The sequence below is a fragment of the Xenopus tropicalis genome, chromosome 2, assembly GCF_000004195.4.
Source record: "Xenopus tropicalis strain Nigerian chromosome 2, UCB_Xtro_10.0, whole genome shotgun sequence".
In the NCBI taxonomy this organism is placed as follows: Eukaryota; Metazoa; Chordata; class Amphibia; order Anura; family Pipidae; genus Xenopus; species Xenopus tropicalis.
This window is the reverse complement of record NC_030678.2, coordinates 69,573,167-69,599,495: the sequence shown is the minus strand read 5'-3', so window position 1 is coordinate 69,599,495 and position 26,329 is coordinate 69,573,167. Positions and strand designations below refer to the sequence as shown.

At 40.5% G+C, this 26,329-nt stretch overlaps 1 protein-coding gene across 8 annotated transcripts in view; it reads left to right on the top strand.

Annotated features, from left to right (window-relative positions):
* The window catches only part of smpd2 (sphingomyelin phosphodiesterase 2), a 108,409-nt gene that overhangs the window by 13,089 nt on the left and 68,991 nt on the right, over positions 1 to 26,329 (top strand). For 2 of the 8 annotated variants that reach the window (XM_031895684.1, XM_012955849.3), the window contains exons 2-3: positions 3,230 to 3,298; positions 10,378 to 10,493. The gene's annotated coding sequence lies outside the window, so the exon portion shown is untranslated. 8 annotated transcript variants of the gene reach the window in all.

The window sequence follows — 26,329 nt, the reverse complement described above, 5'->3', positions numbered from 1 at the left end:
TGCCCTATCATCCTTTTGCTGCCCCCCTCCCCCCATACTATCTGACCCCGCTAGCTCTTGTTCAGTTAGCAAGAGACTCCTCTCAAGATTGTTGATTGAACGCAGTGTTGCAACTTGTTCCTCTAGTGCTCTAACGCGAGCCTCTAAAGTGGCAATTCGCTCACATCCACAACAGAGGTATGCACTTTGGAACTGTTGTTCCACAACTGCATACATGTGGCAGGCTGTGCACTGTGTCAGACCTTCAATGTTGCTACCACTCATTCTCCCAGTTAAAAGAACAGTTAAACAAAAATAGGTGAAAGGACTTGTAGTAAATACCTTGTTTTACCTTGTAAGGTCATGCACCTGGGATGTAAAAATATGCAAGCCACTTATACCCTTAATGGGACTGCACTAGGCAAATCCATAATGGAGAAGGACCTTGGAGTCCTTGTAGATAATAAACTTGGCTGTAGCAAGCAATGCCAGGCAGCAGCTGCAAGGGCGAACAAGGTTTTGAGCTGTATTAAAAGGGGTATAGATTCACTGGAGGGGGGATGTTATTCTTCCCCTTTACAGAGTGCTGGTAAGGCCCCATCTAGAATATGCTGTTCAGTTTTGGTCTCCAGTGCTCAAACGGGACATTATTGAGTTAGAGAGGGTCCAGAGAAGGGCAACTAAGCTGGTTCCATTTAAATATTCGGAAAGGATTTTTTACTGTGAGAGCTGTGAAGTTGTGGAATTCCCTCCCCGAATCAGTCGTGCTGGCTGATACATTATTTAGCTTTAATAAGAGGCTGGATGGATACTTAGCAAATGAGGGAATACAGCTCTTAGTACAAGTTGTACCCAGTACATACAGTGACACAATGCTCTGTGAGGTGTGAACAGGTGAACAATGTGGGCACTTAAAGCCTGAGCCTGAGGTGTGAACAATGCAGGGAATAAAAGGTGTGAACAACACCAGGGGATTACAGCCCCTGATACCATTTAAAGCAGTGGTTCTCAACCTTCCTAGTGCCGCGACCCTTTAATACAGTTGCTCATGTTGTGGTGACCCCCAGCCATAAAATTATTCCCAAGACCATCGGAAATATGTGTTTTCCGATGGTCTTAGGCGACCCCTGTGAAAGGGTTGTTCGACCCCCAAAGGAGTCCCGACCCACAGGTTGAAAACCGCTGATTTAAAGCTTACACAAAGTTAAGCAATCACAGCAGCCATACAGGTGGGGGGGGCCACACAGAGGGGGTCTGTGGGACACCAGTTGGACAGCACTGCTTAGAGCAAGGCAAAGAAAAAGCATGGGAGGGGGGACTGGCAGTTAGGGTGTGAAGTCTTAAAAAAGTGCTGAAAAAGTAAGCCTCGGCTTATACTCGGGTACTCGGGTATATACAGTAAAACACTTTTAGATGCTGATGTAACGCCCCTTGTGCACAGCCACAGAAGTGTAGCATCTGCTGTAGCAATTGCTGATGTTACACTTCCTTGTGTGAGCGCTCACAACCCCCCCCCCCCATGGCCGCACCGCCCTGGATGAACGCATGTCTATGGGAGCGCATACACGCTGACTCGCGTTTCAGGAGATAATTATTCAGTGTTGTAAGGTAAATAAAAGAAATGCTGACTATGATTTGGGAGGGATGTATTAACTTGGAAACTGAATAAAAAATAGGTAAAATAAGCATCAACAGAACAGTCAGATTGTATATTCCCAGTGCATTTTTCAAGAGCTTGAAGGTTTTTTTTTGTTAGTAGTTCTTTATAAGTAAATTACTACTAGTGGTGGCACAGTCTTGATTTTGGTGAACTAGGAGCTTCATGTGCACAACACAAACCTTACATTAAAAGGTTTCTGTGCCCCATGAATAAGGTAGATCCCATTACATCTTATGCGTCTTAGTAATAGAATTAGTTAGTTAGTGAAAAAGTATTGTTGTAATATTGGTAGGAGTAGGCAGCCATCTCAGTGCATCGTGCCTGAGTCTGTGCTTTCAGAAAGAGCCAGTGCTACACATTAGAACTGCTTTTAGTTCTAATGTCAAAAAGGTCTAGTAACTACTATTGTAGTACTGTGGTGGGACTTGTACTGGGACTGGGGTCCACTGAGGACAACCCCTCACGTGAACTGTGTCAAGTACTTGATAACTAGTATGGCAGCTTCTTTAGCCTTTCCAAACTTGCTTTTGTCTGCTGCTGTAGCATTTTTCTTTCCCTAAAGTTATCTATTATATATTTATTATTATTATTAACATTTATTTATAAAGCTCCAACATATTCCGCAGCACTGTACAATAAGTAGGTTTGATACATTGGACATACAGAGTAACATATAAATCAATCAATAACCGATACAAGAGGTGGAGGGCCCTGCCCAAAAGAGCTTACAATCTACAAGGAGAAAGGGTTGAGACACAAGGTGTATTTATCTGTTATTTATTTGATTATTGAAACTTAGCAGTAGCGGCTGCATTTTACAACCTAAGCTGATACTCGAGTCAATACGTTTTTCCAGTAAAATTAGGTACCTCTGCTTATATTCGGATCGGCTTATACTCGAGTATATACGGTATATCAATATCTCTGGAGGAATCTGTAGTTGTTCAATGTTGGCTTAAACTCTTGGAGCCAATGTATATGCTTATTTGGTGTCACGCTGTGACGCTTAAGTCACTTAGACCCTCAAATGAAGGGTAGGAGGAAGTGAGATACTTTTACCGCACATGCCACGTGCTTTTTTGCCAGTGCAGTTGTTAACCCCTTACTTGTCATAGGCCTGGTAAGTAGGTCATGTGTTGCACATTACATTTTTTCTCAGGTTGACACCCACTAAATTTGGAGTATGGGTTTTCCACACTGGTTTCTTTACAGGCCTTTTTAATGACTTGGTTGCCAGTGATTCTTCATTTGGCACATCTGCACTGACAATTAACACTGAGGCTACCATTGAAGCTTTGTCTCGGAAAGTTTTGCCATAGTTCATGCAATTTCGCAGCATCTACGCTTAATCATCAAAATGCAAATCTTCGTCGCAGGAAACTAATGCAGGCATATTAACTTCAGCGATCTTTCGTCTGGGCGAAAGACTGGTGCAAACGTTTACTTCTTTGGCGCAAAAATTTGCTTACGTCCTAATTCCATTGTAAATTAATTAGTAGGGTATATAGGACTTGTGTGTGGTGTATTTTTGTAATGCTGCTGAACTGGGTGCAAGTGTGCATTCCTTTTTCATTTCCTCTAATTTCCTAGGTCAACATTGCCCTGCTCAAAGCACTTGTCATCCTGCTCCGCGCCGCACAAGATCTTCTTCCTTGAGTGGTAAGGTAAACTTCAACACTCTTCCTTCTGTACATGTTCATGCCACCTCTGACCCTGTTGAGGGACCCAGTTCAGCAGCACTTCCTTTAGCAACAACTCCTTGTGCCTCAGCTCCTTTTGTTTCAACTCCTTGTGCCTCAACTTCTTATGCCTCAACTCCTTCTGCAGTACCCCTTGATCCACATATTTCTGAAAAGGCCCATAGGGGTGTTTATTTTTCTTTCGCTGAAAACACTGCTTTAGTCCATAATGTTGTAAAGCACTGGGCCAAGCTTTCCAGTAAGGTTCCCAGTGCACTTCCATGGTTTGCAAAACACTCTTACGGACTGAAGTCTAATCAGCAGTCAGAGCTGTCAAAATCGACCATAAAGACATGTCGGAAACGTTTGGCTGATATAAAAAGGTGGGTGTATGCAACACTATTTTATTCTAAAATACTTTTTCTTTTGTGTTAGGTGTTTAGGCCAATTTATATTAAGCACCCTTTATTTTTTAATCAGCCAATCTATTAGTAATTTTACCCACCTTGACACTTTTATTAGACATGAGTCAATGTAGTGTGTTGTTTCTATGGTACTTTAACCCTAGCAACTTCATTTTAAACCCAATCATTAACATTGTGTGAACAAGTACATGTTCCACTAAGTTTTACCTTTTGCCATTCTTGGAAGGAATTTGGGAAGCCAAGATAAGTGTGTGTTTGTTTAAGAATTGCTTTTAACATAATAATAACAACAATAATTCTGGATAATGTTGGTTGACTAATTCCCATGACTTGTGATGTTACATGCTGGAAGCTTCCATTACCTAGAAAGTAGAAGTCTGATAGCAGCTTACACATACCTGGCACAGCATAATTTTGAGCAATGATGGGTTCAAGGTCATCACTTATAATGGTCATATAGATCAAGAATCTCCTGACGGCTCAAGCAAAACATCGCAACAATTTCCAGATCAGACAAATTCACGAATAATGCCAATCTTTCCTTAAATATTCTCGGCCTTCTGATGTTTTCCATATGTATGCCAGCTGCAGCACATAAAATATCCCCGCGCAAGTTATTCATGTTGTGGAGCAAGAAAATACAGACACGACACAAAAGGCAAATCTTTTTCTGGCCAAAGGGACAGAAAACTGTTTGGCTGGATATATAAGCAGTATGTATGTATGTATGTATGTATGTATGGGTAGGCCAATTTATATATATATATATATATATATATATATATATATATATATATATATATATATATATTTATATTTATATTGTGGTATGGTGACAAAAAGGTCCCCGGTTTCCTGGGGAAAAGTGATTGACAACAGGTATGTTGGGCCACGGATTCTCAGACATTTTTACTGAGGTGAGACCAGCAGTGTTTGGGGCATAGAAACACTTTGTTTCTCTGCAGTTTTTTAAATTGTTGATCCGGGGCTGGTCTTACTGGGAATCCGCAAGAGCAGGGTGGGTGGATTCCCAAATCCATAGGCCAGGTTTTTCAGGAGGCCCTAGGCCTATTTGTAGTACACCTGTGCAGGGGAGCTGATGAGCCTGTGTGTGTGTGAGAGAGAGACACGCTGCTGGATTTGCTCAGCTTCAGGAGAAAGAGAAGCATTTATTTTTGTGTTAGCCAGGAGGCTTGATATTTCTGTTCAAACTGTTGTTTTATACCCCCTGCGAGGGGAAACTTCTGCAGCCGCTGGAAAATAAACGCGGGCAGGAAGCCCTTACACCGGTCTTGGTGTGTGAAGTTGCCTCATTTGCAGCCTACCAGCGAGTGAACCCCCACAATATATATATATATATATATATATATATATATATATATATATATATATATATATATATATATATATATATATCAGCAGGAGAGAACGGCACTCACAGGAACTTTTTCACATTGGAGACATCAAAGGCATCATAAGCAGTGAGGTTCTTTATTAGTCCGATGTTTCAGTTCCCACAGGAACTTTCATCAGGGACAACAGCTTTGTTGTCCCTGATGAAAGTTCCTGTGGGAACTGAAACGTCGGACTAATAAAGAACCTCACTGCTTATGATGCCTTTGATGTCTCCAATGTGAAAAAGTTCCTGTGAGTGCCGTTCTCTCCTGCTGATGTACACATTATCTTACTGTCCAGGCACCCAGGTAGCGTCCCAGACTTTTGGTGTGCAGCTTTTGAACTGTATATATATATATATATATATATATATATATATATATATATATTATGGAAATGCAGTACTTACAATCGTGTTCTCGTGGATAATGGAGAACACGATTGTAAGTACTGCATTTCCACTAACTACAGAGTGGTAATATCGTGTGCCTCAATATACCCGCACTAAGAGACTGAGTGTCCTTTTCAACATGTGTACACGATAAGCTCGGAACTTGCTGGCAGTGAGCGGGGCGGTCACCATGACAACCCGGATTACAGGATTGCTTTTGAGGTATGGTGCTGGCCGTGGAGGTTACCTACCAATCCCCTAACCCTTTGTGAGTAGCGTTTTAAGGTTACTACCTACCAATCCCCAATCTCTCTGTGGGATGTGTGTAATTATTCAGCCCCCTGAGTCAATACTTTGTAGAACCACCTTTTGCTGCAATTACAGCTGCCAGTCTTTTAGGGTATGTCTCTACCAGCTTTGCACATCTACAGACTGAAATCCTTGCCCATTCTTCTATGCAAAACAGCTCCAGCTCAGTCAGATTAGATGGACAGCGTTTGTGAACAGCAGTTTTCAGATCTTGCCACAGATTCTCCATTGGATTTAGATCTGGACTTTGACTGGGCCATTCTAACACATGGATATGTTTTGTTTTAAACCATTCCATTGTTGCCCTGGCTTTATGTTGTCCTGCTGGAAGGTGAACCTCCACCCCAGTCTCAAGTCTTTTGCAGACTCCAAGAGGTTTTCTTCCAAGATTGCCCTGTATTTGGCTCCATCCATCTTCCCATCAACTCTGACCAGCTTCCCTGTCCCTGCTGAAGAGAAGCCCCCCCAGAGCATGATGCTGCCACTACCATATTTGACAGTGGGGATGGTGTGTTCAGAGTGATGTGCAGTGTTAGTTTTGCGCCACACATAGCCTTTTGCATTTTGGCCAAAAAGTTCCATTTTAGTCTCATCTGACCAGAGCACCTTCTTCCACATGTTTGCTGTGTCCCCCACATGGCTTGTGGCAAACTGCAAACGGGACTTCTTATGGTTTTCTGTTAACAATGGCTTTCTTCTTGCCACTCTTCCATAAAGGCCAACTTTGTGCAGTGCACGACTAATAGTTGTCCTATGGACAGATTCCCCCACCTGAGCTGTAGATCTCTGCAGCTCAGCCAGAGTCACCATGGGCCTCTTGGCTGCATTTCTGATCAGCGCTCTCCTTGTTTGGCCTGTGAGTTTAGGTGGACGGCCTTGTCTTGGTAGGTTTAGAGTTGTGCCATACTCCTTCCATTTCTGAATGATCGCTTGAACAGTGCTCCGTGGGATGTTCAAGGCTTTGGAAATCTTTTTGTAGCCTAAGCCTGCTTTAAATTTCTCAATAACTTTATCCCTGACCTGTCTGGTGTGTTCTTTGTACTTCATGGTGTTGTTTCTCCCAATATTCTCTTAGACAACCTCTGAGGCCATCACAGAGCAGCTGTATTTGTACTGACATTAGATTACACACAGGGGCACTCTATTTAGTCATTAGCACTCATCAGGCAATGTCTATGGGCAACTGACTGCACTCAGATCAAAGGGGGCTGAATAATTACGCACACCCCACTTTGCAGTTTTTTATTTGTAAAAAATGTTTGGAATCATGTATGATTTTCGTTCCACTTCTCTCGTGTACAACACTTTGTATTGGTCTTTCACATGGAATTCCAATAAAATTGATTCATGTTTGTGGCTGTAATGTGAAAAAATGTGGAAAAGTTCAAGGGGGCCGAATACTTTTGCAAGCCACTGTATATATAATATATATATATATATATATATATATATATATATATATATATATAATGTAATGAGGAGCCGGCACTCGCGTTATGTTGGAGCCAATTGTGCCTGGGTGTATGTATGTATGTATGTATATCTTTATTTATAAAGCGCTACTTATGTACGCAGCGCTGTACAGTAGAATTCATTAATACAGACCGGGGGGTTAAAGATAATGGATAAATACAAAGTACAACAATAAATACAATAAATACAAAGTGCAGTTGCAATAAGAGTCAGAAACACAAGATGAAGGAGGTCCCTGCCCCGTAGAGCTTACAATCTATATGGGAGGGGTAACTAACAGACACAAATAGGCAAATATAAGTGCTATAGGTCACAGTGGGTGACATTACAGTATAAGTGCAGAAAAGCAAGCAAATTACAAAGGAAAAATTTATTTGAACAGACTAACGTTTCGGCTGTGGCTACAGCCTTTCTCAAAGTGAACACACAAAGCAAGTGACCCATACTTAAACCAAACTTGGCGCCAAAATACAGTAGCTGACGTCCTCACCTGAATTAGTTTAACACAAGCCTCCAATGTTGAAACACAAAAGCAAAAGTAAAAAACAAAAAATAGAAAATAATGTGTCAATTAGCTGATCAAAAAAGATGTCAGTAGGGAAAAAGACAGAAAGCAGAACCCGTGTAGAAAGTAGTGCGCTACCTGATATGCTGAACTGCAAGTCCCATTTTTCGTAGAGTAAGTATTAGGGGAGTAGTCTAGGGAGTAGTATAGGATCCGATCCGTTTAGCAGTCAGTACTTAGTGTACATGTCGCCTGATTTACGGAGCACAGCAGCAGCCCCTGCACAGGCTACTCGCCATGCCACTGGTAAGATCTCACAGCGCAACAACGGGAAAACAACAGAGCCTTGGGGTACCCCCACATTAAGAGGAACTGAAGATGAGGTTTTGTTAGCATAGGAGACAGTGAATGAACGGTTAAAGAAGTAGAAAGAAATCCAGGATGCAGCCTGATTACGGATACCAATTGAATGCAGAATTTGCATCAGGAGGGGGTGGTCGACCGTATCAAATGCAGCCGATAGATCGAAGAGGATTATATATAAAAGTGACCTTTGGCAACCTGAAGATCATTTGTAACTCTGCACAGCACCGTCTCAGTAGAGTGCACAGGCCGAAAACCAGACTGCAGCGGGTCCAATTATGGGCGTTAAGAAAGTAATACGGGAGAAGACAATACTAAAACTAATGACCATCACAACATCAACTAACCCTTTGTGAATCATGACCTAAAATAGGAGAGATGAATGAACTGTGTTGTCTCGTCTAGTATTGTCTTGGCTAGTATATTTAGCATTAAATATTTATGTACACATTATTGGATAGTGTTGTAAAGTGTGAAGAGATTTAGAGGAAAAAAACATGGTTAGAAACACCAAAAAATACAAATCATTAAATACACTCTCTTGTCAGTTGCAGTAATAACCGTAAAAATAAATTGGGGGAGAATAGGTTTTACATGAACAACTTATATACAGAAAAACACTGCATTTTGCACTGCAAAAAGGAAAGAAGAAGAGTAAAGTTCATCCATTAGTAAATTACTAAATTTGTACTTCATCACCTGGCCAAAAATTAGCTTGGTGAAAAGGCACAAAAAGGCGCAAAGTTTCCCTAGGGCTGAGCTTCTTCGCCAGCAAAATTTTGCTGGCGCCTGTTAATAAATAGGCGAATGAGCTGCAAATTGCCTTTTTGGTGAAATTTCACCCAAAATAGACATTTCGCACTTTAGTGAATTTACCCCAGTAATATAGTTTGGAAAAAGAGGCAGGTGGAGGGTAGCATCACCAAACAACTATATGAAAGTACAAGGAGCACATGTTGACACAAGTACATTTAATGACTCCTATTATATTTATTTCCATAATGACATGTTTACAGATGGGGTATTGGTTAACATCCAGCCTTAGTAGTGGCTCAGAAGGTGTTTAATCCCCCAAGTACAAGGCTCTTATAATATTTCTCTTTATCCCTGTTCCTATTCACTTTAGTTGCTACTCTAGCGAGTGTTTCCTAGGGGAATGTAATAAAACATGAACAAAATATTTGCAATGCAAAAATCTATTTCTTTGCAGAAAAAAAATTCCTTTGTGCAAATGTAATAGCTACTGCAAACCCTTTCTGACCTCAACCTTATGCCATAAGATCTACAGGTCAGGGACCCCTTTTCTCCTATATCTTTTAGCACATGAAGCTTAAACTTTGTAAAGCAATGTTTATATTTGTCCTCTCTTTAATTAAATATATGGTGACGTCATACTAGTAGCACAATATAGATAAAGTTATGCATACATACATAAAGCAGACATCCCTCGTCATGAAGAGCCCCAAGCCACCCCCAGGCTATGCCTAAATGGAATTGGAAAATTGGAAATTGGAAAATTCCTAAATTGGAAAATGCTCCCCCCTCTTAACAAATCCAGCCTATAGCTGGCATTTACACTTACCCTGCTACATTACTTTTCTGCTAAATTACTTTTTAGTGGTGGTGTAAGTGACAGCTGCTGTTTTATTATATGTTCGTAAAGTCTTTCTATGAATTTTTCTCACTATAACTGTTCTTTGCAAGAAAAAAAACACAACACCTGCAGCTATCCATAAAAGAACAGTAGGTGGCATTAGAGACTAACTGATGTTTTAAATAGTTTGTGCAGCTTTACTCCTATTGGTCAGGCATGCATGGAATATTGGCTCTTGGCTCTGACGTATAGTACAGGAAGAGGATGTAAAAAGGCAGAGTACTCTCAGCTGACGGCTTTACAGATAGAAACTGAAGAAAAACATTAAGTATTCTGGTACTTAGATAAAGATTAATCTACAGATTAAGAAATTACATTTGTCAGAATAATTTGATTTTCTTGCAGAGATTGGTGTATTGTTTTTGAATAATGTTTTTTTTCTTTGCACCAAACAAAGCCTGACACTGAATGACAAAACTGGCAATTTCTGGCAAGTTGCTGAAGCCATGCAAAGTACCCACCACTTGATTACAGAGAAGAATTTATGCTGATGTGTTGCCACATTATCACAATAACATATGGATTTTTTTTTCCTTGACCTTAGAAAAGTTGAGTAAACCAGCACAAATTACCTCATCTGGGAAAGACAAAGAACGAACCTGTTATTAATGCATACCTAACTGCAGCTACATCAGATCACATTGATAAGAAGCACAACAAGTGAGTGGTTTTCTATTATATATATATTTATTCTATTGACCAGATTTTACCTTTAATCACAGGCACATTTTAATTGTATAATTTGCAGGAATGCAAAACATTTTCTAGCTGTAGGGCATATTTTTCATGTTACTAAAAATATAAGCATGACTGTAAATCTCTTAAAATGCCACAACAGAAAATAATAAAGTGGCATTTTCAGATCTGTAAAAGAAAAAGAGGAAAAACAACCCCTTCTCTGGTTGCTGTGTCTTTAAATACTAGATTGATTCACTCCAATTTACTCCCAATAACTAATTAATTATGAACAAATCTCTATAAGCATTAATCACTTTATTTACATTTACAGTTTTTTTAAGATGCACTGGCACATATTCACTTTAAATGGCACCTTGTCACTTTAAAGGACTACTAACACTTTGCAGTGAGTTGCAGTTCACCATTTGGGTGAACACTATAGTCAATTAGTTATTGGGAGTAAATTGGAGTGAATGGATCTAGCAACCAGAGAAGGGGTTGTCTGTCTTTTTCTTTTAAACATTTGAAACCTATACCCCCTCTAGTTGCAGATTTTGTGTGGAGAAAATTTGTAAGAAAGGTAGTAGTTCCACTTTTTCCCCAATCCTTATATACAAATTGTGCATTTTCAGATCTGCACCTTATAAAAAATTCTATAGATGTAGTTTGGAAGGGATTCCTTGCAATGTTGGTGCAGAAAATGTGACTCTAAACCACATCACATGTAACAGTTTGGGGGTTATTTGTAAATGTTTCCTCCTTTCAGGATATTTGGATCAAATGGCTGAATTTGATGGTCTTTACTTTTTTTTTTTTTTGTACTATGTACCAGTGCTAGACCTTGGGGTAGGCAGCAAAGACATGTGGACAACAGGTTGGCTCAAGTAAAGGGCATCACTGTCCGGAATGGAAAAGTACTGTGTGAACAGAGAGACTGGTAGGAGCACATGTGGACTGGGTGGTGGATAGTTTAAGTGAGCAGTGGGGAGGTCAGGCAGGGCAACAGGTCAAGAAGTATTGCCTTGAGCTTATAGCTACTCCAGCTTTGCTTTGTACTGTGCAAACATTGCATGGTCCTGTCACAATGCAGACAGTCAAATACTGCAGAGCAAGCAACTGATCTTTTCTGTTTTGCAAAAGTGCGTTACTTTCCATTGTTAAATGGATCACTGAAAACCCCTAACACAGCTCTGCCTCAGGGGTCCTAGACAAATTGATGCCGTCCCCCTCGCTCTCCCCGCATGTAGCTTTTTCTGGTAATGGGGGGGAGCACATCGCTAATGCAGAGAGCGCTATTGCTGAATTTTGGCTCTTTAAGACACCAGGAGCGGCTTTTTGCCATCCCTGTAACATGCCGTGCCTCAGCTTACCTCATGGCAGCAGCACCCCTGCCCTAACATGGTCTATCTTTAACCCTTAAAGTGCCACAGAACATAGATATTATGCAGTTTGATAGTTTGAAGTAAAAAGACTACCAAGTTTGGTTGTTGGAAGAGTTTATCAAACTAGCTATTTGGTAGACTATTTGAAAGGAGAGCTATTTGGAAAGGACATTCTACATCAATACACTGTCCCCAGGTGCATTTCTGGGCACCAGGCCACCCTGAGTCTAATCAGGTTCACCTGGTCAGATGGTAGCATTTAGTCGGCTACAGGTATTAATGCCCAGCCCATGTGCCATGGGGAGAGGCTGAACTGTGCCAGACAGTGTATAGGTAAAACAAGGGAAACCTTCCCACACAGCAGCTGACTCCGAGCCGGATCCGTTTTCAAACCGGCAAATCCGTGTTACAGTCACCTCCGTTTCCCACACGGCAGCTGACTCCGAGCCGGATCCGTTTTCAAACCGGCAAATCCGCGTTACAGTCACCTCCGTTTCCCACATGGCAGCTGACTCCGAGCCGGATCCGTTTTCAAACCGGCAAATCCGTGTTACAGTCACCTCCGTTTCACAGCTCAGGGCCGGGTGTCAGTGGGCGGGAACATTCGCTAAACGGATCTGTGCCGCATCTGTGAAAACGAATCCGTGAAATTCTTCTGTGTGGTATTTATCGGCGGTACAGTACATCCTCAGAGCTACAAATTTCATAAAGGTAAGTCACTGTGCTGCCCCAGCAGGTAATACTGTACAGTACATAACCATTAAAGTTAATGGTTTATATGTATTTTCATTGTTACGCTGCCACCTAGTGACCAAGGTCGCATTACAACTTGTTTACTTCAAAGTCTGTATACCCTCCCATCCCCTTCCTTATGTGTGACGTCAGTTCCTCCCATCATGCCATTCATGTTCCTGCTTTCTATGTGTGAGGAGCTACTCCAGGGGTTGGGAAAGCAATATTTCTTTTGACCGCCAGCATTTGTCCATCCACCCCAACGTTTGTTAACCCACAACAAATAAACAACCTTTTGTGGATTCCAAGAGTCTGGTGAGTTCTGCTATCTGGCAAAGATTGCCCAAGGTGGTTGTGCCCAGCTCCATACAAGCCCAGGGAGAGGGGTCTCAGGGGAAACTCAGCCATTATCACAGCATATTATTAGAGACTATTACACCACTACTACTATGTACCATTTAAAATACATTTAGAAATATTTAACTATAGAGCTGAAAGGCTAGGTAGTGTAAACTTCTCTTTTTTTGCTTTGAAGTAATTTGCTATAATTGCCAAAGGAAGCAATGGACTGTTTGGATATTTTGCAGTACTATAAAGGGTCAACTGATACAAGTCATACTATAGATTCCATAGTGTAAGTTAATTTAATATTTTGTGTGTCTTTTTATGTATTTTGAGTGTTTTTAGGTTTTAATCTTAAAGCAATTTGTTAAAGTTTTTAACTCTGCCAAACATGATTAGTTGGTGTTTGTGTTGTTTGTTGGGCAAATCTTTGGCGATACAGACTCTGACAGTGAGCCAGAGACGGCTATAAAGAGGAGATGCCACAATGTCCTCCCTTGTCCAGTACCACCTATTCCTCCCCCTACTCCTGACAATGAAGCTTGCCAGACTACTGCTAGACCTCTCCTAGACCAGAGGCAGACAGAATCTTATTTTACTGGTATATTCTTTTATTTTCGTTAAATAGTTTTTTAATACTGTTATGTTAATGTTACAACTGAACATGTATATACAGTCAAGCCGTGGCAAATTTTATCTTAAGTCAAGGTACTTGCCTGGATCTGATGCAGTTAATGTAACTGTTAGGGCTCTGGCACACGGGGGAGATTAGTCACCCGCGACAAAACTCCCTGTTCGTGGGCGACTAATCTCCCTGAGTTGCCTACCCCTGCCATCCCACCGGCGCGATTTCGCCTACCCCTGCCATCCCACCGGCGCAAATCGCCGAAAAAGATGGCGGGTCATGGCAACTCGGGGAGATTAGTCGCCCGCGAACAGGGAGTTTTGTCGCGGGCGACTAATCTCCCCCGTGTGCCAGAGCCCTAAAGTTAATGTTTTTATGTGCTGAGTGAATCTGACAGATCTTGGCTGAACATTGTTCATTGTAAGCTTACATTTAGTTTGGTCATTTAGCAGATGCTTTTATACAAAGCAACTTGCACATAAGAACAATAGAAACTATAAACATAAAGGATTTATTATTATAATAGTACATTTATCATAATTTGTTGTTATTCACTTAAAAATATGTTATTGACATACCTATGTTTCACAGCAGCACCACCTGCCCCCTTAAGTACATCTTGCATGCCTTCCAGTCAGGTATTTTTTATAATATATATATATATATATATATATATTATATTTTTTAATAATTGTTTGCATGCCATCTTTGCTAAAAATAATGACTCTCCCCATCCTCAGTGCCTCAAGTTGCAACACGTGTCTCTCACACACCATCAAGCTCTATGGGCCAGATCTCTGCCACGCCTCTGCCAGATGAGCATTTCTTTAGGCCCACATTTAGACTGGGGAAGACAGGCACTAGACCAATTCCATGCTCTGGTAAAATCTTTTTTTTTTTATTTCGAACATCCAGTTTTTCAAAATGATATATAATAACAAAACTTTCAATCTTTCCTTTATTGTAGCTGCTCAGCTGCACATCCTAACTTTATTGGAACATGTGAAGGAACAGCAAATGGCGATTGCTGCTGCTGTGAACAATCTTGCTGCAAGACTGGGGACAGAGGCTCCTGTGGCTGAAATGCCTAAAGACATCAGTATCCCCCTGACCACTGTGCCTGAAGTTGAGGAGTTTGAGGAATGGCTTAAAGACTCAGGAAATTCATAAGCTAAACAAAACATGGTATGTTTTTTCCCATTATCTAAAGCTACTTTATGGTTGTTGTACCTACGTTATCTCAAGTGGTTCTGTGACTGTTGTAGTGATACTGGCCTCGAATATTAATATTCTTAGTTTTGGTTACATATTATTTAAGGTGAGAGTGTTAGATTTAGGGCACCAATTAATATAAAGTTTGGAACTCGTTCGGTTCATGGTACAGAACAACATGATGAAGACCATCCCTCCCTCCAGTGATCAGATGCTCTGTATGTCCATTAAGAAACATTACGCAAACTCTATACAGAGTTAACCCATGGAAATCTGCTGGACTAGACAACATTCCTGGCAGAGTGTTCAGGGAATGTGCAGGACAGCTAGCATCTTTAACATTTTCCTGAGCAGCGCTGTTGTTCCTACGGGGGGGGGGGAATTCACAAAAGTGGAGAGAGCCCTTTTTTGGAGTAAAAGTTGTGGAAAAACCGGTGGAAAACACTTTCTCCAGATTCACAGACAGAAATCCGCCTAAATTCCGACTCAACCGCCACTTTTTAGTTTTTGGTGAAAGAAATATAAACAACCGCAAAAAATCCTCTGCACTCATCCATTATCAATATGTAGAAATAGGACATTAGGACATTTCTGTGCATTCAGCTACTAAGAAATGCCTTCCCCCCCCCACCCCAAAAAGAGGGATTGTTTGTCCATATATTGCAATATACTTCAAGCTGGCCAACTACGTCAAAGTCATCCCTTCTGGCCCTTCTGAGCAAAGGGACTAAGTTTTACCTGCAGGTTGCAGGTAAAACTTAGTCCCTTTGCTGTACTGCATCAGCTATATGTGGTTGTAATGACAATAAAAGCATCTTGACTTTACTAATGTCTCTCTCTACTTTTGTAGTCAGAGAGGGTCCTGGAATATGCTGTTCTCTACATTATATAAAATTTGTTCGTTTTGATTAGAGCAGAGAATATAATATATTTTTGTCTTTTCAGATATCTGCTCTGGGTGCTGTTGGAGGTCAAAACACCAAAAGAGTGACATGGATCATACTTTCAAGGCTTTACTCAGATGCAGTAGCCAAACAAATAAACTGGAAAGGAGTCAATGGGACTCGAAGTGCTTTAAGGAAATGCTCACAAGAAGTTTATTGATCAGTAAGTATTGAGTAATACCAAGAAGTTGAGTATTAGATACATCTTTAAAACCTAAACAATAAAGTTACTATGCCATTATTATGGAGCTTATTATTCTGTGGAAGTTAAAGATTCTTATTTTTCTTTTTTACAGGGGCTGTAAGAAAGAACCAGTCTTCGACCAATGCAGCAGACAGTGAGATAGATTCTTATGCCATCCATTGGTTTAATCTTGCTCCTGACCGTGGCGGTTGCCGGAAAGAGCGTTCAAGAGTCAAAGAGGTGTTAACTGAGGTAAATTCAGATCCAAGAAGCATAGTGGCAGTTACATTTTTTCATTAGGACAACAAGTCAGTAATAGAGGTTGACTTCATGATAAAAATAAATTTCAACTTTTATTTAAGGCAAAAAACTCAAACATTATTAAACAGCCATTGATTTATAGATAAAAAATGTATAAATAAATAAAAATATTACTAGAATTTGTGAGATAACTTAATCGGTAAAATAAGTTATAAGTTAATTTGCAGTTTATCCATAGTCTGTCTCATAACACTGCTTTAGTGGAAAAATAACAGCTTTCTTATTGGTGTTTTTTTTTTTTTTTTCCAGATGGCACATGGGAATTAAATTGTTTGACTGCTCTATCTGATTGTGTCTATGAAGATTCTCATTCATCCAGGTCATGATATACAGTATCTAGTAGAATTAAGTCTAAAACAACTGGACTTTTCTGAGTTTTTCTTGAAAACGTTTCACCACTCATCCGAGTGGCTTCTTCAGTTCAAATGACTGGTAGAGAATTCCCCGGTATTTAAACTCTTGATGGTAGTACAGTCACAGACATCCAATCACAATGGTTCCATTGAACTTGTTCAGTTAGGTGTTAGCTGAAACTGACAGGTGTAAGAAGGTATGGTCCAATCACAATGGTACCATGATTCTCATTGATGAAGGTGTTAATCCTTCAAAGTACATGACTGGAAGTGTGAACTGTTGTGAAACTGCCGGGGTAAGGATGTCAACGCGCCATTGTATGTTGGTGACAAGCGGTGTCTCAGGCCCCCTCCTCTGTTCAGGGATGGTTTTTCCAGGTTGGCATAAATGGCCTCTTTCACACCTCTTTCCAACCATCTGTCCTCTCGGTCCAAAATATGCACGTTACTGTCCTCAAAAGAGTGACCTTTTTCCTTGAGGTGTAGATAGACCGCTGAGTCTTGTCCTGAGGAGTTTGCCCGCCTATGTTGGGCCATTCTCTTACAGAGAGGTTGTTTTGTCTCCCCAATGTATAAGTCTGAGCACTCTTCACTACACTGGACTCAGAAAAGTCCAGTTGTTTTAGACTTAATTCTACTAGATACTATCTGATTGTGTTTTTAGTTCATTGGGATAAATATGTTATTATTAGTATTCTCTGTTTTGTTCTGACCACATTGTTTGGACTCAGGGGACCAACTCCTGTAGTTGCACAGTTAAAAAAAATAGTAAATAAATAAATAAATGAATTTATTTGCATTGTTCTTGTACTGTTTTATTTGTTTTTTATTTACACTTTGCACAATAACTATTTTTGTCAACAGTGTTGTAAAGATCAGTGTTTGTTTTTCTTTTATTAGTATAAATTAGTATAAATATACTGTTGGATTCTTTAATAAAGCTGTGGCCGAACTCCACCCACCAAAACGGCGTCATTGTGTTTTTCTTATGTCAGTTGGGCTCATTGGGGGGGATTAGGTGGAAGGAAGGGAATAAGTCTCCGCAGTCTGGGCCAGATCTGAGTCAGCTGAGCGAACTCCAGGCCAGATGCTATGATGATTTGGCTCAAATGTGAACCACATCTGGCCCACATCTATTCCACTCTTCTGGCCCACATCTGGGGCTGGTATGGGACCAGAACCAGAACAGAGCTGGACCAGATCTGGTCCACATTTGAGCCAGATCATCATAAAGGAATCCGCATCTGGCCCGGAGCCGGCTCAGTGCTGGTCCGGATAAGTACAATCGGATATGTGCCAGTATTGGCCCGTTGTGCCAAAAGACACCGGCCCAAGTCAGTTGCGCGAATCTGGCCCAGAACTTACGATGGGTCTGGGCCAGATCTGGACCACATGATTTTTGCTATCTGGGTTTGCACAAACACTATAATTCAGTGGCATAACTAAAGAAGAAGCAGACCCTGTTGTTGTGGGGGGGGGGGGGAGCCAAGGGAACTCGGGGGCTTGGACAATGGGGTTTTCTTCCTCTATAGTCACTGAATGTTTGTGCATCCGGTGCTAAAAGAGGTGGGTGTGCAAAAGAAAAGAGAAAATAATTTCTATTGAATGATAATTAATTAGAGCCCCTCCTGAAGCCATTCCATGTATTTCTAAGAAATGGCCATATATTCTGTTATTAATCAATACTTAAATTAAATACTTAAATACATAGAAATTTCAAAAAAACAGCGGGGCACTCTCCCATGGCATAAAAATCAATGATAACAATTTATTAATAAAAGAATTGCACTTGCAGACATTAAAGTACAATCAGCATATCAAATAAGCAGTAAAGCCCAATGCATTTCATCAGTCTTCTGACTTCATCAGGGGATTAAAGTATGATAATAAGCAAGGATTATTTAACCCTATTCCCAAATGCTACCAGAAATGAGAACAGACACCAACAGTATTTAAGTGGGCATGTGTGCGCTACATAAATGAAAGTGCGAGTATACTCGGCGCCATTAAGTTCAAAATAACAAATGTGCATGCACACTCAGAGGAACAGCAACTGAGAATATCTGTGAGATGATGAAAGATGCCAGTACTGTCCCAGCAAGCACACGTACGCTACGTAAGTAAAGGTACGGATATACTCTGCGCCATCAGGATCAAGCAGATGTGTGAGCTTGTGCAACAAAAAATTGATGCAAATGGTTACCATAGTTACAAAACCCTAAATAACCATACTTACAAAAACAGCAATAACAGACTTAATAATGAAAAAACATTCATAATGCTATTGTTATATAGTAAAATAATAAAAGAAAACATACATACATATTACATATAAATTTATGAAGCTGTACAAAAATATACATAGATATTACATCTAAATAGTTTAAGATATGGATCTGATGTCAATATACTCCAATGTTTGTTTAGGCAAGATTGGATTTCCTTGTACTGAGGATTGTATATTGTGCAAAAGATTGGGTCAGTTATTTCCCACTTATTTTTGACAGTATGGACAGTAGGTGCTCTTGCACCTATCAGAGCCCCTCATAGTGGTAGTCTTGGTATTATAAAAACCTAGCAGAGAATTCATATCTTTCTCCAATGCTTGTTTTTTGGCTTTTTCAATAAGCCATACCTCAAAGTGTTTTCTTTAACCCTTTCCCTGCCAACTGTAGGTTGGTTTAAAAAAAGCAGTTAAGTGCCAACAAAGTAGTACCTACGTACCTATGTAGTACCTAAGCGATTCTCTCTGCACCGGTGGCTTTTTTTTGCAGAGAGACAGATGTGCCCCCAACCCCCTCAGCAACGAGCAGCAGCTGCGATCGTATTGCGTCTGCTGCTTTTACTGCTTCCTGCTTCGCCCCCAGCACCTCCTCCCACCCACTTCCTCCCAAGGACTGCAGCCAGAAGGACCAGGCAATCGAGGCCTTCAGGACAGTAAGTGCGATTTTTATTTTCATGTATACACACTTTTACACACACTTTTATATACATTTACATACATACACCACACAATTAAGCACCCTTTTTTTTTCCACTTTGCACACTTATATACATTCATATACACACTTGCACACTGTCACACAAGTTTTACATGTGCACATGTATACACAAACTCACAAAAACTTTTTTTTTAAAAATGTTCTTTTTGTTTTTTTTCCCTAAAAACTGTTTATTTTGACAGCGTGACTATTGAATCAGATATTTTAACCACTTATTATGCTGTCATGTGTTTCATTGATTTGCACAATTTTTGTGGTTTTATTGTATTTTTATCACTGTATTAGTGTTCCTGATCTGTTTTTAGCATAGCTTTGCCATGTGTAACTTTAGTGTAGAAAAATTACTTTACCTATTTTGAATTCATCAGAATGTGTACTTTCCAAAAATATATGGTTTTCTGGGGGTCTCTGTACAGTTAGGGGGTCTTACGGCACATAATACGCTGTCTCTGTGTGCAAAAGCGTGGTTGGCATGTGCAGGCAAGAAATCCGTATGCGCTATTTTCATTTTGGATTCAGTACATACCACAGACTTTGGTATATCTATGCATATTGGGCATCAAACTGTTCAGTAGACCTCTGGTGTTCCTATTTGGGGTGATTTGCCTTTGTATGCAAGAAATTGTGTGATATACTTGCGGCAAACTGCAACATTTTTATGCGATTTTCTGAAATGTCATAAAAACCACTAACTTTAGGAAAGCTTTGCAGATTGGTACTTTGGTGTTGAAAGGACTCTTTACCCATGTTGGATTTGTCAGAATGTGTACTTTCCAAAACTATATGGTTTTCTGGGTTTTTCAGCAGTTAGGGGCACATAATACACGGTCATTGGGCTTTTTTTGCAGAAATTGAGTTGGCAGCCGAGAAAATTCCTATGCACTGTTTTCATTTGGGTGCCTCTGTACACCACATACTTTGGTAAATCTTTGCAAATTGGGCATCAAACTATTCAGTAGACTGCTGGCATTCATATTTAGGGTGATGTGTCATTATACATAAGAATTGTTGTAAGATAAATATGGCAAATTGCAACAATTTTAGGCCTTTTTCAGTAAAGTCATAAAAACCCATTAACTTCTTTACCCATGTTGGTTATGTCAGAATGTGTACTTTTCAAAAATATATGGTTTTTAGGGGTCATGCTACATTTCTGCATCTTCTACCCCTCATAAAACTGGCATGTGTTTAAGAATTAGGTAAAGGTAAGTCATAAAATTAGTGTGCACAAGGTATATTTGGGGGGTCTCTAAGTGTCATGTGCTTTGATAAGCCTGTGTACAGTGGGCACCAACTGTTCAGTAGACCTCTGGGGTTCATATTTAGGGTGTTTTATCTTGGTACCTAATGCTATGTGAGAGATAAGATGCTGCAAAGTGGAAGCTTTGAGGGGATTTTTGGAAATGTCATCAAAATTGCCAACTTTAGGAAAGCTTTTGCGGCTTGGTACTTTGGAGTGGAAAGACATGGGTACCCATTTTAGATTTGTGTCAATGTGTACTTTCCAAAAATATGACTTTCTGAGGTGAATGTACTTTTTACTAGTGTTATCCCACATATAATGATGTAAATGTGTTGATTTTGCAGAAGCTGAAATGACAAATGATAGATCATATGGGGTATGTTCACATTGGGGCCCCTACATGCCACATATGCATAATGCATATTGGCCATCAAACTGTTCAGTGAACCCCTGGCATTCATAGGGTGTTTTATCTGGTTAATTTATGACCTGTAGGAGATAAGATACTATAGACTGGAAGCTTTAAAGCGATTTTTAAAAAAATTCACAAATTTTGATAAACAATAATTTTACCTCTATAGTTCTACCTTTTCTGGATTCCCCAGAATCTGTTCTTTCTAAAAATGTATAATTTTCCGGGATAAACCTTTTGTTAGTGGAATTTTTGGCCTTGAAATCTAAAGTATTCAGCTTTCTGGAGCAGTGCTTTGGAAATTTGGTAGTGTACTGCAGGGAGTTTTTGACCTATACAAGTGAGAAATCTCCATAAAACTATATATATTTGGTATTGGCACATTCAGGAGACATGTGACTTTCCAAATCAGTATTTTCATGCATAAAATTTTTGTTTCTGGTGTATGTGTTTATATTATGGAAAATATATTTTTTTCATTTTTTAGACATTTAGAAGCCTATATCTTGTTACAGAATTGGAATTACACAAAAAGTCCACCACATTTTAAAAGCTAAAGTCGTCCTGAAAAAAACAATATATTGTTTTCCTGGGTAAACTAAAAGTCCCCCCGAGGAAAAGCCCCTAAAGTGAAACAGTGCAAAATATTCAAAAACTGTCTGGCAGTAGAAGTTCCGCTTTGTCCAAAACAGCTGGCAGTGAAAGGGTTAAACCTTATGCATAATAAATCAACTTCATTAATGAAGGATTCAATAATGGAACAATTACTCAGTGTGAGGAACTAGCTTTATGGAATGTTCCTAAGCAATTTAGGATGTTGGTTACTGGATTGAGTTATAATAACAATATGGTTACAGCGGATACAGAAAAGGCAGATGTGCTTAACCAGTTCTTTTCTTCTGTGTATACAGTAGAGGAGCCAGTGGGCCAAGTCCCACCCAATAGCTGCACTGTTGCCTCAGCTCCAACTACACAGTGGTTGGCACAGGATATGGTGCTTAAAGGGTTACACACGATAAATGTAAACAAGGCACCTGGGCCAGATGGAATACACCCTCGGGTACTGAGAGAGCTAGGGGCAGAATTGCAGTTGCCCTTGTTTCTGATATTCTCAGACTCTCTTTCATCAGGTATGGTACCTAGGGATTGGAAGAAGGCGAATGTCATTCCCATATTTAAAAAGGGAGTAAGATCTCAGCCTGGCAATTATAGGCCTGTAAGTTTGACATCCGTGGTGGGCAAGTTATTTGAAGGCTTGTTAAGGGATCACATTCAAAATTATGTAGTGGAGAATGCCATTATGAGCAGTAATCAGCATGGCTTTATGAAGGACAGGTCATGTCAGACCAATTTAATTGCTTTTTATGATGAGGTAAGTAAGAAGCTGGACAGTGGGGATGCAGTAGATATAATCTATTTGGATTTTGCCAAAGCATTTGATACCGTTCTCCACAAACGACTGCTTTCTAAGCTAAGGTCTATTGGTCTTAGTGAAGTCGTTTGCACATGGATAGAAAACTGGCTACAGGATCGGGTACAGAGGGTGGTTGTTAATGGTACATTCTCTACTTGGAATAAGGTTCTCAGTAGGGTCCCTCAGGGTTCTGTACTGGGTCCACTTTTGTTTAGTTTGTTCATAAATGACTTAGGGGAGGGTATTATGAGTAATGTATCAGTGTTTGCAGGTGACACAAAACTCTGCAGACCAGTCAATTCTATCCAGGATGTGACATCCCTGCAGCAGGATCTTGACCAACTGGCAATCTGGGCAGCTAAGTGGCAGATGAGATTTAATGTGGATAAATGTAAGGTCATGCACCTGGGATGTAAAAATATGCAAGCCCCGTATACCCTTAATGGGACTGCACTAGGCAAATCCCTAATGGAGAAGGACCTTGGAGTCCTTGTAGATAATAAACTTGGCTGTAGCAAGCAATGCCAGGCAGCAGCTGCAAGGGCAAACAAGGTTTTGAGCTGTATTAAAAGGGGTATAGATTCACGGGAGGAGGGGGTTATTCTTCCCCTTTACAGAGCGCTGGTAAGGCCCCATCTAGAATATGCTGTTCAGTTTTGGTCTCCAGTGCTCAAACGGGACATTATTGAGTTAGAGAGGGTCCAGAGAAGGGCAACTAAGCTGGTAAAGGGTATGGAAAGTCTCAGTTATGAAGAAAGACTGGCCAAGTTGGGTCTGTTTACACTGGAGAAGAGGCACTTAAGAGGTGACATGATAACTATGTATAAATATATAAAGGGATCATATAATAACCTTTCTAATGTTTTATTTACCAGTAGGTCCTTCCAACGGACACGAGGGCACTCACTTCGTTTAGAAGAAGGGAGGTTCCATTTAAACATTCGGAAAGGATTTTTTACAGTGAGAGCTGTGAAATTCTGGAATTCCCTCCCCGAATCAGTCGTGCTGGCTGATACATTATATAACTTTAAGAAGGGGCTGGATGGATTCTTAGCAAGTGAGGGAATACAGGGTTATGGGAGATAGCTCTTAGTACTAGTTGATCCAGGGACTGGTCCGATTGCCATCTTGGAGTCAGGAAGGAATTTTTTCCCCTCTGCGGCAAATTAGAGAGGCTTCAGATGGGGTTTTTTGCCTTCCTCTGGATCAACTAGTAGTTAGGCAGGTTATATATAGGCATTATGGTTGAACTTGATGGACGTATGTCTTTTTTCAACCCAACTTACTATGTTACTATTAGCTAGATACCCATTCACTGATACTACCTTAAATTGAGTATGACTGATGATCTTACCTTTCTATCCTCTAAGAACTAAATCCAAAAAAGTAATTTCTGTTGTGTCAATAGTGGACGTAAATGTGATACCATTATCATTATTATTTAAACTAGAAATAAAATTCTCTGGCCTGTTACCAAGCAATCAGTAAATTGTCGACATATCTTCATAAATTACCAGGTTCGCCCCCAAACCCCACCCCCTCACTTGCCCAAACTCCAATCCTGAACATGTACCCAAAATCCCAGGAAAAGGTTTGCTTAGCTACTAAGAATATAAAAAATACAATCCAGAACAAAAAGAAGCCGGTGTCGAGGCATGTAAGAGTTATCATTTAAAAAGAACTCATCAGCCTTAACAACAAGTTTGTGTGTATGTCGGTGTAAAGAGACTGTGCATCGACTATAGACCATAAATAATCATCCTCCCAGTAAAATTTGTAAAACATGTTGAGTGCCTCTCAAATACGAATCTAAATTAATGATGTATTTCTGAGAACGAGTATCAATGAAATGAGATAGATTAGTAGTGATAGAATCCATTCCTACAATGATGGGTCTACCAAGAGGATTAATTACACTTTTATGGATCTCTTGTAAATAATAAAATAATTGTCTTACAATTAATATTTAAAATATAATCACATTCCTCCTTAGTGATAACATTCAGTGAACAACCCATACATATAAGTTCTTTTAAATGATCACAAAAATCCTTCATTTAATTTACAGTAAGGCTAATATCCCACAGGGAGATTAGTCTCTATAATTTTTAAAAAGCGAGTTCCAGTGACAAGTTGTACGTTTTGTCTATAAATAAGGAACAATGTGAATCTCTACTACCTAAACCAGCGATACTACTTCAAATCGCATATTGCTCTGAATCGCAATGATACCCTTTTTCGAGCGATGCCATAAAGAATGTATTGGCATTCATAATTATAGTAATCGCTCAAAGGAAAACACGTAGGGCGGGAAGTCACTGCAATTGAATGCAAATTTTCCTCATGCTGCAGGACATAATTTCTGGGGCGGTAAATTTGCAATATATTGTTGTGGCAACTCTGAATATGGTTTATTCGCTTTTAAAAGCACACCTGTGAAAACACACTGCGGAAACAGAATTAGAAGATGCAAATAATTAAGAATAATTTTAATATAGAAAAGTTATTTGATTTTGTGGAGGAGCACCCAGGACTATATCTCATCGATTTGCCCTCATACTACAATAAGCATAACGGAAAACTTGGGGAATGAAGTGGCAGAAAACCTCATTCAAGGATGGGCAAATCTTTCAGAGGAAGAAAAGAATTGTAAAGGTAATTTTTTTTCTATTAATACTGTGTGATAGGTTGTCAAAACAGGCCCTGGCATTTCCATTTACAGCTATAGATTGACAGTCTGGGACAGGTTATGTTTATGTAAATTATGTCGTCTTTCATTTTCACAAAGGTCCAAATAGCCCCCCACCACCAACGCTCTGGAATGTGCCAGAATACAGATATTGGGAATCTGTGGCTGGTTATGCAAATGCAAAGTTATGGCTTCTTTATCCACTTGGCATACATGTTATAACAGTATACACTTTCCCCCCATTCACAGCGAAAGAAAATGCAAGTACAATGGAAGAACATAAAGGACTGCTATCAGGGCCGCCATCAGAAATCACTGGGCCCCTCACAACAAAGTTTTCTGGGCCCCCTCCACCCACGCACTGCCCCACAATGGCCCTTCCCATCAGTAAAAAGGACACACAGACATTGGTAGCCAGGCCCCCCTAAAACAGTGGTAGCCCAGGCCCCCCTAAAACATTAGTAGCCAGCATCTCCCCAGCATCCTCCAGTTAACCCCCCTCCCTTGTCCTCCAGCTCTTCCCCCTCAGCATCCTCCAGCTCCCCCCCAGTGTCCTTCCCACTATCCTCCAGCTCCCACCCCCCCAAGCATCCTCCGGCTCCCCCCCTGCTCCCACCAGCATCCTCCAGATCCCCCCCAGTAACTTCCTGCGATTCCCCCCCTCTTGATATGTGCCCCAGCTCCCCCCAGCATCCTCCAGCTCCAGCCCCACCCACCAGCGACTTCTTCCAGCCACCTCCAGCGACTTCCTCCAGCTCCCCCCCCACCAGCGACTTACTCCAGCCCCCCAGCAACTTCCTCCAGCTCCCCCCCAACAGCGGTTTCCTTCAGCTTCCTCCCTTCCTCCCCCCAGCGACTTCCTCCAGCCTCCAACCAATCAAATTTCCCTCTGGCCACCAATGACAGGGCCCGTAGTTCTTTAAAGGGGGCCCGAGCTAAAAAAAAAACTGTATCACAGCGAAG